The following is a 10,575-nucleotide window of genomic DNA, read 5'->3' on the forward strand; positions in this document are numbered from 1 at the left end:
CTATCAAAATCCCTCTAAAATTCCATGTGCGGGACTTGATTATCACCAGAAAAAATCATATATTTGGGTCAAGTGAAGTATAGAAAACATATTTATGTAGGTTTCCTTCACCCACCTATTCTCGAAAAAAATTCAAATTTCTATGTAAATATGCATTGTGTTGGGGCCCCGGTCTCGGCGAATTCGCTGACTAGTAAATGTGTTAACTAAGGTTTGCCTATAGTAAGAATTCCAATTGAATGAACGAAGCTTTTAACAGCTGCACTCGATCCAACAGCTATATCATATATTGTGTGAAAATTTCAAACTACAACACTAATGCATCACGACCTTGGATACAATGCTAACCAATCACGATGGTCGCGTTGGCATGGTTGGATTTACTTCGCGTTACTCACGCACAGTAGTTTACGCGTTGCTTTACATCGGCGCAGTGTACGCAAAATTTAATCACGCTATTGCATGTATTGAAAGCTGCGTTCATTCAATTGGAATTCCCACTATAGGTTACCTAAACTAGGTAAACCTGGCAGCTCTTTTTTGAATTCTTTCTAACTTATGTCGAAAAGAAATTCCTAGAACAATATCAACTCACTGGACAAGCTGACACATGAAAATGCTGCATAAACATTTAAATGTTAGCCAGTCCAACGAAAACGGGATTTTCCCATTTGTATCTGATCGCGTGTTAAGGGGGTACTACACCCCTGGCAAATTTTGTGCATATTTTTGCATTTTTCTCAAAAATTATAGAGCATTGATGACAAGTAAGATATTGATATTATAGGGGCAAGGACTACAACTACTGCACTGGAAATTTTATTTCAGCACAAACAACAGTTGTGGAGTTACAGTCAAAAATGAGGGAAAACCATTATTTGATCAATAAATCAATAACTACTTGCCTTGAGTTGCTGAGTTTTTCAGTGCAGCAAGTTGTAGTCCTTGCCCTATAATATACATATCTTACTTGTCACCAATGTAACTATATGTTTTTGAGCAAAATGCAAAAATAGGCACAAATTTGCCAGGGGTGTAGTATTTTTTAAATTAGGCCCGGAAAAATACCTTCAAAGATCATTTGTTTTGAAAGGTTCCCAAGTCTCCACATTAAAAATAAGAAAATATCTTGAAAGAAAAAACTTGTACCTTTACAGCTATATTCATATTTTGTGTGAAAAATGACGTTTAGATGGTCTAATAGAGCATGCATCATACCTTGAGACAGCGAAAATTAAAAACGTCACTTGATGGTCGCATTTTTTTTTCTTTCTTTCTTGTGGAATTTCCTCCTCCTGGTAGGAGCACCTCCGAAGAGTAGTTTTCGCGCGTTGCTTTAATTTCGGCTGCGGTGCATGTAAAGCTGAGGCCCATTTATACTCAATCGCCGAGCGATTGATGATTAACGTTTTTGAAAAGCGATGGGCAATCGCCGAATTTTGCGATGCATCGCCCGTCGCTTTTGCATTTATACTTATCACGGCGATAGCGATTGCGGACGACAATTAAAATATTCTAAATGCCAAAAACTACATTTTTAAAACATCAGTTGCTGTCAATAATTATTGCTTTGAATTAATTCATCACCAACAGTTAATAATCGAGAAAGATAAATTAATTAGCAAAATAATAGATCCAGTTGGTTGCATATGATTGGTTGATGCATTCACGTGTCAAGCGATATCGCAAGTTGAGATTTCTTCAACTTGCAAAAGCGACGTCGCTTTTTTGCCTCCGACGTCCGCGATTTGAATCGATTGATCGGCTTGAACATGTTGAAGCTCTGGAAATGTAAGTAAACATTGAGCATGCGTGAAAATCGCTTTTCTGCAAAAGCGATCGAGTATAAATTCAGCTTAATGCACAGATTAAAGGCACAAACCGTTCAAACCCAAGGGAACGTCCTTTATTATTATAATACTAGTTCTTTCAGTACGACGGCAACTTCGTGACCTCTTTTGTTCGATAGAAAGTTTTTTACGGGTTGGTGGACACTGGGTTACGTAACTAAATGTTGAAAATTTGGCCGGCAAACATGTTTTAGCGAAATATAGGGTGCACAACTTATAAGTTCCCCCTACATGTACATATTTTTTAAAATAAATCGAAAACTATTTGACGAAATGCAAACCTGTAAAATGATATGGGTAGCCTTATTTGTTTTACACATGTGGACCAAATTTTAGCGTCACACGTCATTGCGTTCAGTCACAATGGTTCATTATGTAAAAAAAGGAGACCGTTTTAAACAGTGTTAAAAGTTGCATCTGAGTCCATAGGACTCAATTCTCAAACAATACAGTATAGGTCAGGGATATTCATGTGTTTGTAAAAGAAAACTTAATCTTTGGTATTCTTCTTCTTCTTCTTCTTGAAAAGCAGTTGTTTTATTCTTTTCTTTTTAATGATAAATGTCTGAGATGGAAGGGATATGTACTGCAGTCAGAATAGACCACATCGCCAGTAGTTCATCACATGTGAAAAGTCACATTTTAATAATGCCGCGTTTGCCCGAATTTCTTCGCGGTAGAGCAATAGGTTTGCTGGATGAAAATGTACCGGTGAAAGAAATTGCTCGTCGTATGGGAGTTGCGCCTAATGCAATTCGAAAATTGAGAACAAAATTTCAGTTGACAGGAGAGGTGAAAAATCAGCCGAGAGCACCTCGTCGACGTGTCACGACTGTTCGTCAGGACATGTCTATAGTGAATCTGGCTGAAACCCGTCGAAAAATGTCTGGCAAGTTATTGCATTTCAAAAAATTATGTCGTGCTCGTTTCCCAAACAAATTTGACTTACACATTACGATTTTCAGAAATTGTCTTTCACGTTATCTCTTTACAAACACATGGACAGGCCTAACATACTGTATTGTTTGACAATTGACTCCTATGGACTCAGGTGCAACTTTTAAAACTCCTCTTTTTTACATAATGAACCATTGTGGCCAAACGCAATGATGTGTGACACTACAAATTGGCCCAGATTTGTAAAACAAATAAGGTTACTCATAACTTTTTACAATTTTACATTTCGTTAAATAATTTTCGATTTATTTCAAAAAGCATTAGGGGGAACTTATAAGTTGTGCACTGTATAGCTCCAGAAATGGGAGACACGGGTCGCTTTTTGCTTAAATTGCGTACCATGATCACGGATAAGATACCAAACATTTGTGCAAAGAACAAAAAACGAGTAAAAGTTGAATAATATTGAAAATAAAGAAGCTTGAACATGTCAAAAGTGGCCGGGAAAATGAGAAAAATTGCATGTCACGATCACCAAAATGGATATATCTACAACTATGAGCAAACGCCGGTCGTATGCTTTTCTGTAATGATAGATATTAACTAACTTGAGCTTGTATTAAAGTTTCAGCGAAAATGATTGGTGGAATAATCTAGTCGTAGGTTGGAAAGTTACTCTCAAAACGGCCCGTGCCTCAATCGTGCGTGTCCCGTTAGTGACAAGTGTCACTAGCAAAATAGCAGCCGGCCTTGTCATTATATCAAATAATAATCGTCAGAATCGTCCAGTTCACTCCAGTGATATTTATTTATTCAAGCAAAATACTGCATTGACTTACAAAATATTGAAGTCAATATAAAAAGTAATATCATCTCATTTGACTGAACTTAAAAGCAGTTTTAAAAATATTATTGTTGATCGAGTCCCTGAATGAGAAATAAGATTGCAAAAGATACGAGAATGGTACAGTAGGTTGTGATGGTCTAGTGGTTGACGCCGTGGTTTGAAGTGCGAGAGGTTGATGGTTCGAATCCTACAGCATTTCGATTTTTTTTCTCTCTTGTTCTGTTAGGCCTATGGTGTATGTGTGTAGGCCCGTCAGTATTATGATCAATTGAAAATATTTCTATGCGACACGTTTGCAATGTTTTTCTTTATGCGTATAGGCCTACATTATAGGCCTATTAAAAATAAGATAGCGTCAGCCATAATTTACGAATTTCAAACCTGATCATTGGCATAATATTATTTGTAATTTTCCCCGTTCTTACACCCTATACCCAGACATACACATAATTGGAATCAGCGTTTCGTTGTCTAGAGTAACTTTAATTATCTTCAATAGAACACCATAAGCGGTCAAGATAAAAAAAAAATGCTTTCTTTTATTTTATCTCATTTTTTCTGCTTCAAATGATCAGAAACCCTTCCTGAAAGTTGTTTACTACTATCATAAATATTTTCAACAAAAAAACCCGCTATGGTAGGGTTCGAACTTCCAACCTCTTGCACTTCAGGCACGGCCTTAGCCACTAGACCATCACAACCTGCTAACTTATTCTCGTACCGTTTGCAATCTTATTTCTAATTCAGTGTCTCGTTCAACAATAATATTTTATAAACTGTTTGTACGTTCAGTCAAATGGCTTGAAATTACGTTTTATATTGACTTCGATATTTAATAAGACAGGGCAGTATTTTGTATGAATAAATTAATATCACTGTAGTCAACTGGACGATCCTGACAATTATTAATCGATTATATGGACAAGGCCGGCTGTTAATTTTCCTGCTGGACACTGGTCACTAATGGTCACGCACGATTGCGAGGGGAAGCCGTTTTGAAAGCAACTTTCCAACCTACGACTCGATTATTCCACCAATCATTTTAGCTGAAAATTTAATACAAGCTCAAGTTAGCTAATAGGCCTATCTATCATTACAGAAAAGCATACGACCGGCGTTGGCTCATAGTTGCAGATAAACCATTTGGTGATCGTGACATGATGAATTTTTTCTCATTATTTAGGCTACTTCGCGCACAATAAACATTCATTTTCTCCACAATAATTGGACTTTTACACGTTACTGTTTGCCTTATACTCATGTTTCATATCTTATCTATGGGCTCAATATGGAATGAAGGGAGAAACGACTCGTGTATTCCATTTTTTTTTGATGTTTTCTAAAAAACTGTATTTGCCACCTGATTTTCAACATTACGTTACGTAACAGCAGAGGTCACGCCGGTAAAAATTACCGGAAGTGAGCTAAGTTGCTGTCGTACTGTTTGTTAAGCGCGCTTCAGACTCCGCATTGTACGTACAATATTGTATGTACAATATTTTTCGTGACGTCAAAAAGTATTGCACGTCCAATAAATATACGTGCCACGACGAGTTGAATCAGATTAAATAACGCGCTATAACCCTGACGGTTCATTGTTTGCTAAATCCAAGCGAGGTCACCCGAAAATCTATGCAAGAGAAATTTCTACTGCTGCTGATGAAAAATCCTAGAGTGCGTTTGGAGGTTTTCCTGCACTTTACCATTAGGCCTAATAAATTCATTAAAAAATAAAAATAAAATAAACATTTAGAGGGAATGTTTTTACTCACTGCTCATCTGATCCACTTTCCCAGGAAACTAAATACCGATACTCCTTAGTTTTTTCCCTGACTTTCCAGACATAATTATGAGTAAACATCAAATTTAATGTTTACAAAACAATCAAATATATATACATTCGTTTGCATTTTGTACATTAATATTAATATTAATAATGTACAAACATTAAAAAGGGGCCTAAGAGTATGTCTATTTTTAATCATATACTAATTCCGCCATGCCCAAACATATTTTATATATGAAATCGTGTAAAAACAGACCACTTGTAAATCAAATACAAATTAATCAAAAATAAACACTTTGTTATTACAGGAATACATTGATGGTACAGGAATTTAATAGATGGTGCATTTTAATAAATAAATAGATTAACACGGGTAACGGACGAGAAATATTTGGCAATACCGGATTTACCACAGAGCCAGTGGATAAAGAAATTAAATGAGAAAATGAAAGCAAGGACATTTGGTGAAGTATATTGTTTTAGAATGCGAAGGAGTCCTAAATGTTATCCTGGCCCAGGACACTGATTAATGTAAATTCGACCCATAGTTATTTTGTCTACTTTTGCCAGCATTCAACCTGTTCAATGTAATTTATGCCTATTTTTAATAAAATTCCGAAATCTGACGTACGGTAGGCCTATCAACGTTGTATCGTGCACAAATTATGATTCGAGACTATTCCATTTGACACGGTTGTATGGATTTCAAAAGATCGGTCCTATAATAGATATCGAATAGAGAATTACAGCAGGAGGCTTTGAGGATGCCGTAATCCTCTTGACAATCAACCAATCAGAGAGGCATATTTCAGAAATATGTTCGTATAGTTGAAACTCTTTCAACTCTGAAATATATATTTCAAGTAATCTCGTTTCACATTTAGCAGCACTTTGGCTTGCAATAAAGCCACGAAGGGACGGTAATGCTAATATACGATTTCAGTCAAATATTGGTGCAAATATACGATTTCGGTCAACTATTTGGCTATTCTTTACTTACTTTCGAGTAATTTTAACGAAATAATGAGGTAAAATAAAAGAAAGCCCACTTACAATTTTGGACGCTTAACTGTGGTGTTCTAGGGGAATTAAAATATCACAATTAACATGTTTAATTCAAAATCGTTGTCCTACAAGCACGATTCACATTAGGTATACGTTGGGGCATTGTCAGATTGTGTGAACATTACAAATACAAACAATAAGGTTAAAAAAAAAGCCATTTAAAAATGATTTTAAAAGATCGTCTATTTTGTAGCTTACACTGATTAGACCAAATATCTGCCTCTGACGAAAAAAAATGTTTTCCATGCTGATTTGTTTTTGTAACGAGTATATCATTTCAAAAAGAAAGAAATAAAGACGGATATTACTTTTTAAAATCTCAACGCATTACTATTAGGCCTATAATTAATGAAAAAAGTATAGAAGGCGTTGCATCCGGGTCTGATGAGGGGAGGGGCACAAGCCGTTTTTGGCAGTTTTCCTATGGATTTTCTAAAATTCAGATCAATTGGGGGGGGTGCTCCCGGGCCCCTAAAAGCTACGGTTACTGCATTAACACGTTTATGGATGTATTGTGATGATCATAGGTAGGCCTATAACATACACCATCATAACATGCCTCACCGATATCAACATGTAAAAAGGTGTTGCAAATTCATAACACAACGTGTTATAATGTAACAAATGCTATGCCAAAACTTAAAAAAATAATAAAAATATCAATATCAATAAAATCAAAACCAGAATAAATACATAGGCCTACAAATAATACTTAAGAAACTGACTAAATCAATATATGACTAAATATAAATGAATCTCTAAATCAATTAATCAATCAGTAATCAATCAATCAATCAATCAATCAATCAATCAATCGATCAATCGATCAATAAATAAATCAATAAATAAATAAATAAATAAATAAATAAATAAATAAATAAATAAATAAATAAACAAATAGGCCTAAATAAATAAATCTATAAATAAATAAACAAATAAATAAATAAGAACTGAATGTGCCATTTATATTATTATTACAATTTTAATATTTTTTTATATTAATATCAGTATTAATATTATTAACCTTAAAGGTGCCCATTGATTATATAATAATTCAAGTACAGTTGAATACAAGAAGACATAAAAAGATGTTCATCATTCCGTGCACGAACACTGCACTAAATTTACCACTCTTAGAAATTTGGCAACTCCGTATCAATTATAAAGCAACCAATGATTGTGGCAAAATATATATTTTCCCGGTACATACTTTTTATTGTATACGTGCAATACTTTCTGACGTCACGAAAAATATTGTACATATAATATTGTGTGTACAATACGGAGTCTGAAGCGCGCTTTATTATATACCTAATCCTTTTACGCCGTCTCGGTAATGCCTGGATGTTTATCTCTGGAGTGATGGGTTCTGATCGATTGGCTGTTTAGTTATTTTATAATTTCCAGTGGAGAAATAAGTTTGATATGCCTAGGCCTAAATGAATGAGATGAATATTTCTAATATTTAATTGTACAACTTTTATTAATTTATATAATGTATTATTATTATCATGTATTATTATTATTATTTATATTCTTATTATTAATTTAGTTCATTGATTGAGGTCAGTGACCATTGCATTGAAAATACAGATAGAATTTCGCGCCTAGTTTTTTTCCTGGCAGTGCGTTGTTGTGTAGCCATCTATCTAAATAACAATGGGGCCTTTGTAGTACACAAGGACAGGGCGATGTATGCATTTTGCTGACAGGAAACCATTCAATCGAGACCGGTCTTGAGACCAGCTAAGCCTGGTCTTGATCTCGGCCTGCTGGTCGGTCTTGGTCTCGGTCTCGGCCCTGGTCTGGAGGTCTCGGTGAGACCGGATTCAAGACCAATGAGTAAAAAAGCACCATTCTGGTCAGTTTGGCAGGTTTTCTGCTCAAACAGTTTTCATAAATTGAATCATTAAAGATTAAATAAATCTCCAATTAACATCCTCATTCTTACCTCAAGACCTACTCAATTATTTATAATTTTATTTTATCGTTTATTAATTGTTCAAAATATTGTATAAATTCATCATAAATTCTATATATCTCAATGTCCAGAATCCTTTGCATTTGCCCGGTATATATCATTCAAAAAGTAGCAACATTACAGTTAATATCCCTGCAAACATAGAAACCCTCCTTGGTTTTCTTCATAGCATTTTAAAAGACTTGCAAAGGTTACCAGATAATGTTCTATATGGTAGGAAAGGTTAATATGAAACATTTTCTTATTTTTTGACAAAAGGGTTTCAGAATTTGTTGTATATACATATAGGCCTAATGTTATTATAATTAAATAAGTTGGCAAAACATTTATTTAATAACAATTATCAGAAAACATTTAACAAACATATAATATTTTTGATAAAAGTTATTTTAAATTCCTAAAGTCCACATTGTAGACCTTAACTACTATCAATGAATTGTGATGTAGTGTCAATTTTAAGATGCTCATAAATGGAATGAAAACCTGTCATAAATGGCTATAATTACAAAATTGGGATGGCACATTCGAGATTTTGAGGTTTATTTGGACGCTTCCTTGAAAAAGCAGCGTTAATTTAAGTATCACAGGTTAAATACCTATCTTTCCTGACTTCGTTAAAGAAAACAAAATTGAAAAATCTATCATTGAATAATTATAATAAATTAACCAAAAATACTATTTTAGCAATTTCGGCCAATCTGCAGACAAATTAAAGCTAAAAAAATGACTAAGTTCAGCTAATTAATATGCAAAATTGATGTCATTAGAAAACCGTACATGATATCAGGGTGCGGTTTGTTTTTGCACACATGTATACAAAGTTTTTCCAATTGATACAAAAAATACACAAAAAGTGCAAATTAGCTAATTACATCTAATTATGTATTCATGATATTATTATGTAAATAGGCATGAGTATATAGGGTCAGGTCATAAATTTGTCAAGTATGAGCCTGTTATGATGTTGAATAAAGAAACTGCGGTTAATTACTTAAATATAATACAATAACATACGAATTTGGACATTTCGACGGTGTCTGGAATAGAATTTTCATTTTTTCTGTAAACATGGTATGAGTATGTGACACCATCCGAAAAGTAAAAATAAAAATTAATTTGTAATGAGACTTTAAATTAACATTTTGTTATCTGGATTAACATGAGAGGACAAATGGTTAAAGGAACCGGCATTCCACTGTACCGAGTATATAAAATACCGGTAGTGTGGCCTTGGACACACACAATGGCTTCGAGCTATTGTGGTTTGAAAAACTACTCCCTACAAAATCTCTTTGATACTGTTATGTTTCAACTAGTTTATCTCAAGTGTGCCATTCGTTGTCGAAGGAAACAATTTACATGATAAGAAATACTAGAATTTCTGCTGAATGGTGGAAGGTCGACTTTCTCAACAGGCAGTCCTCTACAATCCGGTAAACAGGCAGTAATTCTTGAACAAAGCTCTATTGAATTTTGTCGGACTCGATGGTAGCCTCGGAAAAACACCATTATATTAAAACTGTTAAAAAATCTTAATAAAATTGGACCACTAGAATACGCTGGCGAAGTTACGTAATAATCGGATTAACTACCATAGCAATAGGTGAAAACAATTTTTGAATATACCGCGCTGCACTGATATGTTCACGCAATACCTCTTCATTGAACCATATCATGCTGATTACTTGCACCTGTAAGATTAGTATCTTTGAAAAGACCAGTATTGTATTCAATCTATGATTGCAGACATACACAGGTGATGAGTGTAACCTGCTTGTAGTGCAGCGCGATATGTTCAAAATTGTTTTCACCTATTGCTATGGTAATTAATCCGATTAATTACGTAACTTCGCCAGCGTATAGTTATAACAATTTTTTGTTTATCTTTAAAAAAATAATTGCAAATCTCATTAACCTCCCAAGTGCTTAGAAGAAAATAATAAATATTTTTGTTCCAAAAGGAGCTAAATCCAATGGCAGCCATTTTAAAACTGTGTATTGGGTAATTTTTAGGGGACAAAATGATGTTGAAAATAGTTAGAAAATAAGCTAGAGTTACAAACATATCTATCCCAACCGTTAAAATGTCATTTAAACTTTAAAATGTTAAAATATACCAGCAAAATGTGACACAAGGCAGCTATTGGAT

The 10,575-nt window shown here is 34.3% G+C and overlaps 1 protein-coding gene across 3 annotated transcripts in view; it reads right to left on the reverse strand.

Annotated features, from left to right (window-relative positions):
- LOC140146028 (DNA repair and recombination protein RAD54B-like) overlaps window positions 1–1,280 on the reverse strand; it is a 58,282-nt gene extending 57,002 nt beyond the window's left edge. For 2 of the 3 annotated variants that reach the window (XM_072167765.1, XM_072167767.1), the window contains exon 1: window positions 1,219–1,280. The gene's annotated coding sequence lies outside the window, so the exon portion shown is untranslated. Of the gene's footprint in view, window positions 1–1,149 lie in introns of all 3 variants that reach the window. The other variant, XM_072167768.1, reaches the window with a different exon arrangement.
- Between the last annotated feature and the right edge of the window lie 9,295 nt (window positions 1,281–10,575).

The sequence above is a fragment of the Amphiura filiformis genome, chromosome 2, assembly GCF_039555335.1.
Source record: "Amphiura filiformis chromosome 2, Afil_fr2py, whole genome shotgun sequence".
Lineage (NCBI taxonomy): Eukaryota > Metazoa > Echinodermata > Ophiuroidea > Amphilepidida > Amphiuridae > Amphiura > Amphiura filiformis.